Source organism: Vicia villosa, unplaced genomic scaffold, assembly GCF_029867415.1.
Source record: "Vicia villosa cultivar HV-30 ecotype Madison, WI unplaced genomic scaffold, Vvil1.0 ctg.000534F_1_1, whole genome shotgun sequence".
Lineage (NCBI taxonomy): Eukaryota > Viridiplantae > Streptophyta > Magnoliopsida > Fabales > Fabaceae > Vicia > Vicia villosa.
This window is the reverse complement of record NW_026705246.1, coordinates 133,911-148,106: the sequence shown is the minus strand read 5'-3', so window position 1 is coordinate 148,106 and position 14,196 is coordinate 133,911.

Genomic DNA, 14,196 nt, shown 5'->3' with positions numbered 1-14,196 from the left:
GTACAAGACAAACAAGTATAGGCTTCCTCTTCTAGAGATCGTCGGTGTGACCTCGACGGACAAGACTTATTCGGTGGGGTTTGCTTTTTTGGAGTGTGAAAAAGAAGAAAACTTTACGTGGGCCTTGGGAATTTGCAAGTCTTTGTTAGTTGATCAAGAGGTTATGCTAAACGTCGTTGTCACCGATCGAGACAATGCTTTGATGAATGCGGTCGATACCGTCTTCCCGACATCTACCGCTTTACTTTGCCGGTATCACATAACTTGCAACGTGAGAAGCAAGTTGAAACCCGCGGTTGGGACAAAAGATAGGTTGGATGAAAATGGTAAATTTGTCAAAGCCGGTGTTGTGGTTGATAGGATAATGGCGGCATGGAGGGGAATTTTGGATGCATACTCCGAAGAGGATTATACCGAGAAATTGGTACACTTTAGGTCTTTGTGTGGTTCCATTAGGACATTTTGTCATTACGTCGAATCCACCATTCTTGACAAAGTTAGAGAAAAAGTCGTGTGCGCTTGGACAAATCGGGTTAGACATCTTGGTTGCACCACGACTAACTGAGTTGAATCCGCACATGCGGTCTTCAAGAGGTGGTTGGGTGATAGTAAGGGAGATTTGTGTCGCGGGTGGGACACCGTGAATCAAATGCTTGAAAATCAACACAATGAAATTCAAACATCGTTCGGTCGGAGCAAGACGGTCATGGAACACCGGTATAAGGGCCAAATTCTATTCTCCCAATTGATTTACAACATATCTCGAACGGGTTTGAATTTTTTGTTTCATGAAGCTAAGCGGTCGGAGACCACGGGGGCGGATATTTCTTTATGTGGGTGCACCATTAGAACTACATACGGCCTTCCGTGTGCTTGTATAATTTCAAAAAAGAAGGAGTTGAATTCACCAATACGCATGGATGAGGTAGCCGACCATTGGAAGAAACTTCGTTTTGATGATTTTGACCCGCCGAAGGAAAATGACTCCAAAATCACCATCTCCGACGAGTTGGAAGTGATAATGGAGAAGTTTGCTAAGGCGGACGACACAACAAAATTGCACATAAAAGAACAATTGCGAAAGATCGCGTTTCCGGAGACCACCGATTTGAAACCGCCATCTCAACCGGTTAAGACGAAAGGTGCACCGAAAAAGTCAAAAATTACACAAGATGACAATTCAACAAAACGATCTCCTTCATACTTTGAACATGTTGATTCATCGTTGCCGGAAATTCAAGAGACACCGAAGTCCACGTGTAGTGGTAACAAAGGAGCCCGTATTTCGAAGCCACCTCGCACACCGCCGATCAAAAAATCACCGACTGTCTACATTGATGAGATGCCACTTTTCATGCACAAATATATCGATAACATCGTTGATGTTGGAGGCGACGGTAATTGTGGATATCGGGCCGTTGCGGGTTTGCTCGGTAAAGGGGAAAATAATCACACTTTAGTCCGACGGGAGCTCATTGCGGAGTTGACTTCGTATCGGGATATCTACGGCCGACTATATGAAAATCAAGAAAAGTTTGCAAAAATTCATGATGCACTTGTTCCATCACTTACCGGTATCGCTCCGGTTTCGAAGTGGATGTCATTCCCCGAGATGGGTCATCTAATAGCAAGTGCATATGATATGGTGTGCGTCGATTTAACGAGGTTCGGATTATGTGAGACTTTCTTTCCACTTCATAGTCGACCGTCGTTGGACGCGTCGGGCCGCGTCATATGCATCGGGTATCTACGATCGCGACACTTCGTTCAAGTGTTTTTGAAACCGGGTTGTCCTATACCGGCTACTTCTTGTCAATGGACGGCACATCGTTCAAATGAGGCGGAGACTTGGCCGGATCCGTTCGTTGCGAGGATGGCGGAGTTTGAAGAAATGATGAGCAAGGAGCGCGAGCAAAATAGAGAGCGTTCGAAGAACGTGCCTATTTTGGACTTAGGATCCACCGATTGGTTCGAAGAATTTTAGTTCGTTCCGGATCATTTTTTGTTTGTAACGATCATTTTTTGTATGTATTGTTGTTTATCATGTAAAATCGGACCGATTCAATACATATATAATATAAGTATGTTTTATGTCATCAATGTCTAATTTATGTCTATTTTGAATTCCTTTGGTATTGTTTACACAAAACACTAAGCAATCAACAAAATGCAAAATTTAAGTCTGTTTTCTGCATAATTCGGAAATGAACTTCCGAAATATACATGTCTGGAGCCTATTTTCGGAAGTTCATTTCCGAAATGTCCCCTGAGGCAGGATAAGGTTTGTTGGGCCATCAATGCTCCAATAAGTCTATAAATACCACACACTCTTCTTCATCCTCTTCACACCACAAAACACAAATGACACAAACCTACCCTCACCTAGCATTCGTCTACTTTGAAACCGGCTACCCGATGCCGTTCCAATTTCGCTTCTCGCGCGACACGCCGTTTGCGGAATTGATACCGTCGCTCAACACGCTTTTGCGCTATCCCGAGAATCGAAAGGTTGTCAAGCTCGAGTACCGTTCTCCATCGCTTAACGACGAGGGAGACATTAAGTTCACACCTTTTGAGATCAAGAACGACGAAGACTTAGCGGTTATGTGGACAACGTTCGACCGATTTTCTTCGAAAGGCCCGATCGAGTTGGACGCCAAACTTCAAAGATCGGCGGACGACGTTATCAAAATGTTGACTCATCCCCACCTACCCGTGTTCAACAATATGTAACTTTGATTTTCAGTAATATTATCGTTGTAATCTTTACCCGATTAAATAAAGCGAATCGTTGTTATTTTTCATTTTGCTTCTGTCCAGACATAACTTCGGAAGTGCATTTCTGAATTCCATCATGGGGGGTGCGCTCGGAGATGAACTTCCGAAACACCACATTTTCTGAAAATTTAACTTTATTTCGGAGATGCATCTCCGAATTCAATTTTTTATATTAAAAAAAACACTTTTTCGGAAGTTCATTTCCGAAAACACCTTTTTTGCAAAAAAAAGTACCGTTTCGGAAATGAACTTCCGAAACAAGGGGTAGTGTGATAAATTCACTAGGGGTGGGCAAGAAGGTTAGGAGGTGACTAAAGAAATTCTCTAAATTTAAGATGTATCCAAAAAATTAGTATAACTCTTTCGAGTAAATTATTAAAAAAAAAATCAATTCTATGGTACAAAATACAACTAATATATACTCCCTCTGGTCTCATTTATAAGCAAAAATTTAATTTTTAGATTCATTCAACAATCAATGTATTTAGTCTATTATTAGACTAAATACATTGATTGTTGAATGAATCTAAAAATTTAATGTTTGCTTATAATTGAGACCGGAGGGAGTATTGTATAGGCTAAAGTCAATTGTGATATTAAATTTTAGAAAGAATAACTATTACCAGTTACAAATTTAAAGAATTTTTTAAGTTAGTCTTTTTTTTTTTTTAATTCAGCTAGGGTAGCATAAATGGGGAATCGAGGAGAATAGATCGAGGTTAGCACTAGACGTCGAAAAGCTTTTCGACTGGAAGTTCAAGGGCGTGACAGGTTTATGATTTTTGCACTACAGGGAGGAAGTAGGAGCGAGGGTTTCAAAGGGAATGGACAGAGTCGCATGAACATCAAGTATGTGGCAGATTTATGCAGAGATATAGGTAGAGAGAATAGCTCCCGTGACGGTGCAATTCAAAATAGGCTTCAGTTTGATCATTCTATGAATGTTGTTGGTAGAGGAAGGTAGGAGAAACTGGGGGGGGGGGAGGTCAGAAAAAATGTTGAGACATGAGGTAAGGAAATTTTCAAGGGAGAATGGAAAAAGGTAGGTTGATTCTGGGTTTAGCAGGAAAAAGGAGTTAGAGAGGGTGAGGGAGGAAGCAGTTAGGAGCATAGAGGAAAAGAAAAAATTAGAGTAGTGAAAGATGAGGGTGTGTTAAACAAGGTGATTAAGGAGAGGGAGGAGGACCGGGTAATTAGTAAAAAGGGAAAGAGCAAGAAGGTAGAGGGGTCGGTGATGGGAAGGGAGAGGTGGTTCCGGTGGATAGAAGTTATGAGGTTGTTCGTGAAGACATTCAATGGGAATGTAATGATATGGTGGCTAGGATTCGGAATGGTGTTAGAGTTCCGGTTATTAAAAAAATATATCTTGGATGCTAGGTTTCATGATTTTCTGGTGCCACCATTGGGAGTAGACAAAATCATTTTGTATTTTACGGCAAGACGAATGTGATGTATGTTTTTAATAAAGTGGTTGATTTTTTTAGTTCTTTTGTGTATGATTGTCGTGCTTTGTCGAAGGATAGTAACTTGGTTTATGAAAGAAGGGTGTGGGTTCGTTGTTATGGTATACCGTTACATTCATGAAATGTGATTTTTTTTTTTTGGGAACTTGCTTCGGTTAAAGAAAGATTGTTGAAAATCGATGAATGGACTATTAATAAATTGAGGTTGGATTATGCTCGTATTTTGATCACTACAAAACTGGCGGGATAAATAAATGAGGTAGAGTATTTTTGGCTTGACGGGAAGAAATATGCTATTAGATTTGTGGAGGATCTATAGTTTGGCTTAGCAGATGACGCATGTTTTGTTGAGTATGAGGAGGAAAATGAGTCTCAAGATACTAAACCGACTACGAGTTTGAAGATGTGCCCTTGGTTGATATCCTTGTGAATTAAATCCATTCTGAATGGTCAGCAGGTGCAAATAAAATGCGAAGGTGCGGGGAGGAGCAGCCTCGGGAAGGTTTTAATTTAAAAACTTCATTTGAACGACACGGTCCTTGGAGTTATGAATTTATCATAAAGAAATAAAAAATGGAGGAAGTATGTTCTGAGGATAATAAACTTGCAACTATTCATAGTAACCAGGAGAAGAGAAGATGTCTGCGTAAATCTCGTAATAGGAAATTTGTTTTGTCTTTTCTTGATTTTAAAAGAGTGGCAAGGTTATCAACTAAATATAGGTTTGATTTAATTCGATCTCTTAATGGGATAAAAAGAAAAAGTTGTCTGGCAATTCATTGAGGTCTTCTTCTAAGGGTAAGGAGGGGTTTCTTTGTCAGTGGATTCTAAGGATTCAAGCTCAAATGAGGATTGGAAAATTTTGATTGGGGTACAGGGTAAACCTCGGGAGGTTGTTAATGATGTATGTGAGATTAGAAAATCTACTGGGTTAAAGATCAAGGGTGATTGTTCAAATATGTTTGTGCTTTGTCAAAAGGGAAAGGTGATAGGATAAAGAATGAGAGTGGAATATAGGGTGGTAAGGAGGAGGGGAAAGAGTTGTTGGGGTTGTAAATGGAATTTTAAGATACGTTGTTTTTTGGGTTATCAAGAACGATTTGGGTCGTAATAATGAAGCTTGTTTCTTTTAAAGTGAGAGGTTTAGTTGGTTGGAAGAAGAGGCTGAAGGATAGAAAAACACTTAGAAAGGGGGAGATTGAATAAGTGTGACTTTAAATCTTGGACGATAAAAAAAATGCACAAATATTTTTATCCTGGTTCGCTGTTAACAAAGCTACTCCAGTCCACCCCCGCAGAGATGATTTACCTCAACTGAGGATTTAATCCACTAATCGCACGGATTACAATGGTTTTCCACTTAGCCGCAACTAAGTCTTCCAGAGTCTTCTGATCACAACCTGATCACTCCAGGAACAACTGCTTAGTTCACTCCTAAGACTTTTCTAGAGTCTACTGATCAACACGATCACTCTAGGCTTAGTTCACTCCTAAGACTTTCTGCTCAGCCAACTGCCAAGACTTCCTGCTCAGCCAACTGCCAAGACTTCCTGCTCAGCCAACAGCTAAGACTTCCTAGAGTATACTGATCAACTGATCACTCTAGTTCCTTACAACTTAATGTAATCTATTCAAGAGTTTACAAATGCTTCTTAAAAGCGATAATCACAACTGTGATATTTCTCTTACAATTTAAGCTTAATCTCACTAAGATATTACAACAGCAATGTAGTGAGCTTTGATGAAGATGAAGATTCTGAGTTTAGATTTGAACAGAGTTTCAGCAAGTTAATTTGAATTGTATTGGTGCGAAATCGTTAACCTTGCTTCTCATCAGAACTTCATATTTATAGGCGTTGAGAAGATGACCGTTGAATGCATTTAATGCTTTGCGTGTTCCGTACAGCTTTGCATTTAATGTTATACGCTTTTGTCAACTACCTCGAGCCTTGTTCACGCTGTGTCTACTGACGTAGCCTTTAGTAGCTTTAACGTTCCTTTTGTCAGTCAGCGTAGTCTGCCACGTGTACTTCCTTCTGATCTGATGTTTGTGAATACGACGTTTGAATATCATCAGAGTCAAACAGCTTGGTGCACAGCATCTTCTGATCTTCTGACCTTGAAGTGCTTCTGAGCGTGATACCATCTTCTGATCTTCAGTGCTTCTGATCTCATGTTATGCTTCCATAGACCCATGTTCTGATTCTGCTTCGACCATCTTCTGATGTCTTGCCAGACCATGTTCTGATGTTGCATGCTGAACCATTTGAGACACATCTTCTGAGCGCTGAATTATGCGTACTCTTTATATATATTTCCTGAAAGGGAAATTGCATTGGATTAGAGTACCATATTATCTTAAGCAAAATTCATATTATTGTTATCATCAAAACTAAGATAATTGATAAGAACAAATCTTGTTCTAACAATCTCCCCCTTTTTGATGATGACAAAAACATATATAAATGATATGAATTTGCGATCAGAAAGAGTAGACGGCAAAAGACAAATTACACAGCTATAGCATAAGCATATGAATATGTCTCCCCCTGAGATTAACAATCTCCCCCTGAGATAAATAATCTCGCCCTGAAATAAATACTCGAAGAACTTTGATAAAAGACTTCCCTGATTATTTCGGTAGAGACGATCATATAAGCTTCTGCCTTCAGAGAATTCATAGCTTCTGACTTCTGCTTCCATTGGACAGCTTCAGAACTTGAATTTCTTTAGATCCTTAGAACACTCACAGCTTCTGACTTCTGCTTCCATTCAGGACAGCTTCAGAACTTGAATTTCTTTGATCTTCAGAACATTCACAGCTTCTGACTTCTGCTTCCATTCAGGACAGCTTCAGAACTTGAATTACTGGATCTTTTAGAACATTCACATCTTCTGATTTCTGCTTCCCTCGGATAGCTTCAGAACTTTGAATGTCTACCAACATCACTTCATGCTAGATTTGTATCAGAACATTGTTGAATGTACCAGAGCATCATCTGAGCATCTCTACATCCTGAAATGTTACAGAACAAAAACTAAACGACAAAAGTCAGCATGAACGAGTTAGAACATAAAATGTATATTCAAATACATGATATGTATCAGAGCCAAATGTATCAGAGCATTTTAGGCTAAAAACATGTATCAGAGCAAATAATGTATCAGAGCCATAACATTATATGTATCAGTGCAAATAGAATTTTGTCATAACAGGATAGACAATGATATTCAAATTCTATTATCAGTGCTTCTGATTCATTCTTCTTTCTTGCTTCTGATCTCTGAAGCTTGACAGCACTCAGCTTGCTTCAGTTTCCATGGTTTTGCTTCTAGTGTTTGCTTTGAAGATTCACTTCACTTCTTTGTACCTGCAAAACACTTAAACCATATAGAACTTGCAGTTCTTGTTAGTGAATGTGTGGGAGCCTTTACCCAGCAACTGATAGATTTAATCAAATCATTTATCATTTATCTTTCTCCCCCTTTTTGTCATAACATCAAAAAGAATATTTAAAAAGATTCAGATGTAAAAAACGACAAAAGAAAACATTTACTGGGCATAAATCAAAGATACTCATACAATGAAACGTTAGTAATAACCGAATCATAATTTCTAAAAGAATTCAATCAGAACTTCTGATTAAAAAAAATGTTCCACATTCATTTCAGAAGATACTCATACATGAGAACTTCTCATCTTCTCATTCTGGGCATAAATCCATACTGATGTTCTTCAGAATGAACTTAAACCTATCTTCAACTAGGGGTTTTGTAAAGATATCAGCCCATTGATGGTCTGTATCAACAAAGTTTAAAGAAATAACACCCTTCTGAACATAGTCCCTTATGAAATGATGTTTTATCTCAATATGTTTAGCTTTTGAATGAAGAATAGGATTCTTAGATAAACATATAGCAGAAGTATTATCACAGAATATAGGAATGTTACTCTCAAATATCTGATAATCTTCTAACTGACTTTTCATCCAGAGCATCTGTGTGCTACAACCAGCAGCTGTGACATATTCTGCTTCTGTGGTTGATAGAGCAACGGTTGCTTGCTTCTTGCTGTACCAGGAGATTAAGTGACTTCCAAGAAATTGGCAACTTCCTGAAGTACTTTTTCTTTCAATTCTGTCTCCAGCATAATCAGCATCGCAGAATCCTACTAAGTTGTATTCTTTAGATTTTCTGTAAACTAAACCAACATTAGTAGTACCTTTCAGATACCTTAGAATCCTCTTAACAGCAGTTAAATGAGATTCTCTAGGATCTGATTGGAATCTAGCACACAAACAAACACTGAACAGAATGTCAGGTCTAGAAGCAGTCAGATATAGAAGAGATCCAATCATACCTCTGTATAGCTTCTGATCTACCTTCTTACTTACCTCATCCTTACCTAGGATGCATGTTGGATGCATAGGAGTTTTGGCTTCTTTGCAGTCTAGAAGATTAAACTTCTTCAGAAGTTCCTTCACATACTTGGTTTGGTGAACATACGTTCCTTCTGATGTTTGATTTATTTGTATTCCAAGGAAATACTTGAGTTCTCCCATCATGCTCATTTCAAACTCAGCCTGCATAGACTTAGCAAACTCCTTTCCAAGTGTAGCATTAGATGTTCCAAAAATAATATCATCTACATATATTTGACAAATTAAAATATCCTTTTCAAAGGTTTTACAAAAGAGAGTAGTGTCCACTTTTCCTCTAGTGAAACCATTATCTAGAAGGAAAGAACTTAAGCGTTCATACCAAGCTCTGGGAGCCTGTTTCAATCCATACAATGATTTCTTAAGTTTAAAAACATGATTAGGAGACATAGAGTCTTCAAAACCAGGAGGTTGATGGACATAAACTTCTTCATCTATATAACCATTTAAGAAGGCACTCTTAACATCCATCTGATAGAGAGTGATGTTATGTTGAGTGGCAAAAGAAATTAATAGACGAATAGACTCTAACCTGGCCACTGGTGCAAAGGTTTCTGTGTAGTCAATCCCTTCTTGCTGACTATAACCCTGAGCCACCAGTCTGGCTTTGTTCCTTACCACTTCGCCTTTCTCACTGAGCTTGTTTCTGAAGACCCATTTTGTACCGATTATATTGAATCCATCTGGTCTAGGAACAAGATCCCAAACATCATTCCTTGTAAACTGATTTAGTTCTTCTTGCATAGCAATTATCCAGTCTGGATCTTCTAGAGCATGATCAACAGAAGTTGGCTCGATCAAAGATACAAGACCTAATTGACAGTCTGCATTGTTTCTAAGGAATGCTCTTGTTCTGATTGGATCATCCTTCTTTCCAAGAATGGCATCTTCTGAATGACAAGAGATAAGTCTGGATGATCTTCTGACAGATGGTTCTTCAGAAATACTTAGATCCTCCAGAGAAGCTGATACTTGATCTTCAGATTCTTTGCTTCTGAGAAACTCTGCTTCTGATGCGTTGCTTCTTGGCTCAACAACTTCTGATATGTCAATATCACAACCTGCAAAATTATCAACTTGCTTTGGTTTTTCAGAACCAAGCTTATCATCAAACCGGATATTGATTGATTCTTCTACAACCAATGTTTCAGTATTGTATACTCTGTAGCCTTTTGAGCGTTCAGAATATCCAAGAAGAAAACACTTTTGAGCTTTGGAATCAAACTTACCAAGATGATCTTTAGTGTTCAGAATAAAGCACACACATCCAAAAGGATGGAAATATGAAATGTTGGGCTTTTTATTCTTCCACAATTCATAGGGAGTCTTATTAAGAATAGGTCTGATAGAGATTCTATTCTGAATATAACATGCAGTGTTTATTGCTTCTGCCCAGAAATGCTTAGCCATATTGGTTTCATTGATCATGGTTCTGGCCATTTCTTGAAGAGTCCTATTCTTTCGTTCTACAACCCCATTTTGCTGTGGAGTTCTAGGACAAGAGAAATCATGGGCAATACCATTTTCTTTGAAGAATTCTTCAAAGGATCTGTTCTCAAATTCACCACCATGATCACTTCTGACCTTTATGATTTTACACTCTTTTTCAGATTGAATCTGAATGCAGAAAACAAAGAACACTGAATGAGTCTCATCCTTGTGTTTTAAGAATTTTACCCATGTCCAGCGGCTATAATCATCTACGATGACTAATCCATATTTCTTTCCTCTGACAGATGCTGTTTTGACTGGGCCAAACAGATCAATGTGCAAGAGTTCTAATGGCCTTGAGGTAGAAACAACATTCTTAGACTTGAATGCAGGTTTGGAGAACTTGCCCTTCTGACATGCTTCACAAAGAGCATCTGATTGGAATTTCAGATTAGGGAGTCCTCTGACAAGATTCAGTTTGTTAATCTGAGAGATCTTTCTCAAACTAGCATGACCTAATCTCCTGTGCCAGACCCACTGCTCTTCAGAAACAGACATAAGACAAGTCACTTTCTGACTCATAAGATCTTGCAGATCTGTCTTATAAATGTTGTTCTTCCTCTTGCCTGTAAATAGGATTGAGCCATCCTTCTGATTTACAGCCTTGCAAGACTCTTGATTAAAGATTATGTCATAACCATTGTCACTTAATTGACTGATAGATAAAAGGTTATGTGTTAATCCTTCTACAAGAAGTACATTAGAGATGGAAGGAGAGTTACCAGATTTTATAGTTCCAGAGCCAATTATCTTGCCCTTCTGATCTCCTCCGAACTTGACTTCTCCTCCAGACTTAAGCACCAGGTCTTGGAACATAGACCTTCTTCCTGTCATGTGTCGCGAGCATCCAGAGTCCAGGTACCATGACATGTTGTGCTTTGTCCTTCTTGCAGCCAAGGATATCTGCAATAGGAATAATCTTATCCTTAGGTACCCACATCTTTTTGGGTCCTTTCTTGTTAGATTTTCTCAAGTTCTGATTGAACTTGGGTTTAACATTGTAAGCAATAGGAGGAACAGCATGATAATTCTTAATGTGAGTTTCATGATATTTCCTAGGTTGTGTCACATGCTTCTTGGTGTGTGTAATGTGAAAACTTTGTGCATGTGAAGTGTGCCTAATATCATGAGAGTGGCCATACTTGAACTGATCATACAATGGCTTGTATGTAATTTTCATTTCATCAACAGGTTCAAGTTTGTATGGGGTTTCACCCTCATAACCAATGCCAACTCTTTTGTTTCCAGACACAGCATATATCATAGAAGCTAGCTGACTTCTGCCAATACTTCTAGATAAGAACTTTCTGAAACTTAAATCATATTCTTTCAGAATATGGTTCAGACTAGGAGTGGATTTTTCTGAATCAGAAGGAGATCCAACATTATTGGATAGTTTTAAAAGTTTATCTTTCAATTCAGAATTTTCCAATTCAAGCCTCTTTGTTTCAAATTCAAATAGCTTTTTCAGCTTTTTGTATTTAATACAAATCTGAGACTTGGATTCCAGAAGTTCAGTTAATCCGGAAACTAACTCATCTCTAGTAAGTTCAGAAAATACCTCTTCAGAATCTGATTCTGATGTAGATTCTGATCCGTCATCTTCTGTCGCCATCAGCGCACAGTTGGCCTGCTCATCTTCTGAATCATCTTCTGACTCATCCCAGGTTGCCATAAGACCTTTCTTCTTATGAAACTTTTTCTTGGGACTTTCCTTCTGAAGATTTGGACATTCATTCTTGTAGTGTCCAGGCTCATTGCATTCATAGCACATGACCTTCTTCTTGTCAAATCTTCTTTCATCAGAAGATTCTCCACGTTCAAATTTCCTTGAACTTCTGAAGCCTCTGAACTTCCTTTGCTTGGTCTTCCAGAGTTGATTTAGCCTTCTGGAAATCATGGACAGTTCATCTTCTTCTTCAGATTCTGATTCTTCAGGATCTTCTTCTCTGGCCTGAAAAGCGTTAGTGCATTTCTTGATATTTGATTTTAATGCAATAGACTTACCTTTCTTTTGAGGCTCATTTGCATCCAGCTCTATTTCATGACTTCTCAAGGCGCTGATAAGCTCTTCCAGAGAAACTTCATTCAGATTCTTTGCAATCTTGAATGCAGTCACCATAGGACCCCATCTTCTGGGTAAGCTTCTGATGATCTTCTTCACATGATCAGCCTTGGTGTATCCTTTGTCAAGAACTCTCAATCCAGCAGTAAGAGTTTGAAATCTCGAAAACATCTTTTCAATGTCTTCATCATCCTCCATCTTGAAGGCTTCATACTTCTGGATTAAGGCAAGAGCTTTTGTCTCCTTGACTTGAGCATTTCCTTCATGAGTCATTTTCAAGGACTCATATATGTCATAGGCCGTTTCCCTGTTAGATATCTTCTCATACTCAGCATGAGAGATAGCATTCAGCAAAACAGTTCTACATTTATGATGATTCCTGAAAAGCTTCTTTTGATCATCATTCATTTCTTGCCTTGACAGCTTCACGCCTCTGGCATTTACTGGATGTTTGTAACCATCCATCAGAAGATCCCATAGATCACCATCTAGACCCAGAAAGTAACTTTCCAGTTTATCTTTCCAGTATTCAAAGTTTTCACCATCAAATACCGGCGGTCTAGTATAACCATTGTTACCGTTGTATTGCTCAGCAGAGCCAGATGTAGATGCAGGTGTAGGTATAGTCCTTTCACTTTCATCAACCATCTTTTAAATGAAGCGTTTTTCTCTTCCTGAATCTTTTCTAAACACGGTTAAGTGCTTGCACCTTAGAACCGGCGCTCTGATGCCAATTGAAGGATAGAAAAACACTTAGAAAGGGGGGGATTGAATAAGTGTGACTTTAAATCTTGGACGATAAAAAAAATGCACAAATATTTTTATCCTGGTTCGCTGTTAACAAAGCTACTCCAGTCCACCCCCGCAGAGATGATTTACCTCAACTGAGGATTTAATCCACTAATCGCACGGATTACAATGGTTTTCCACTTAGCCGCAACTAAGTCTTCCAGAGTCTTCTGATCACAACCTGATCACTCCAGGAACAACTGCTTAGTTCACTCCTAAGACTTTTCTAGAGTCTACTGATCAACACGATCACTCTAGGCTTAGTTCACTCCTAAGACTTTCTGCTCAGCCAACTGCCAAGACTTCCTGCTCAGCCAACTGCCAAGACTTCCTGCTCAGCCAACAGCTAAGACTTCCTAGAGTATACTGATCAACTGATCACTCTAGTTCCTTACAACTTAATGTAATCTATTCAAGAGTTTACAAATGCTTCTTAAAAGCGATAATCACAACTGTGATATTTCTCTTACAATTTAAGCTTAATCTCACTAAGATATTACAACAGCAATGTAGTGAGCTTTGATGAAGATGAAGATTCTGAGTTTAGATTTGAACAGAGTTTCAGCAAGTTAATTTGAATTGTATTGGTGCGAAATCGTTAACCTTGCTTCTCATCAGAACTTCATATTTATAGGCGTTGAGAAGATGACCGTTGAATGCATTTAATGCTTTGCGTGTTCCGTACAGCTTTGCATTTAATGTTATACGCTTTTGTCAACTACCTCGAGCCTTGTTCACGCTGTGTCTACTGACGTAGCCTTTAGTAGCTTTAACGTTCCTTTTGTCAGTCAGCGTAGTCTGCCACGTGTACTTCCTTCTGATCTGATGTTTGTGAATACGACGTTTGAATATCATCAGAGTCAAACAGCTTGGTGCACAGCATCTTCTGATCTTCTGACCTTGAAGTGCTTCTGAGCGTGATACCATCTTCTGATCTTCAGTGCTTCTGATCTCATGTTATGCTTCCATAGACCCATGTTCTGATTCTGCTTCGACCATCTTCTGATGTCTTGCCAGACCATGTTCTGATGTTGCATGCTGAACCATTTGAGACACATCTTCTTAGCGCTGAATTATGCGTACTCTTTATATATATTTCCTGAAAGGGAAATTGCATTGGATTAGAGTACCATATTATCTTAAGCAAAATTCATATTATTGTTATCATCAA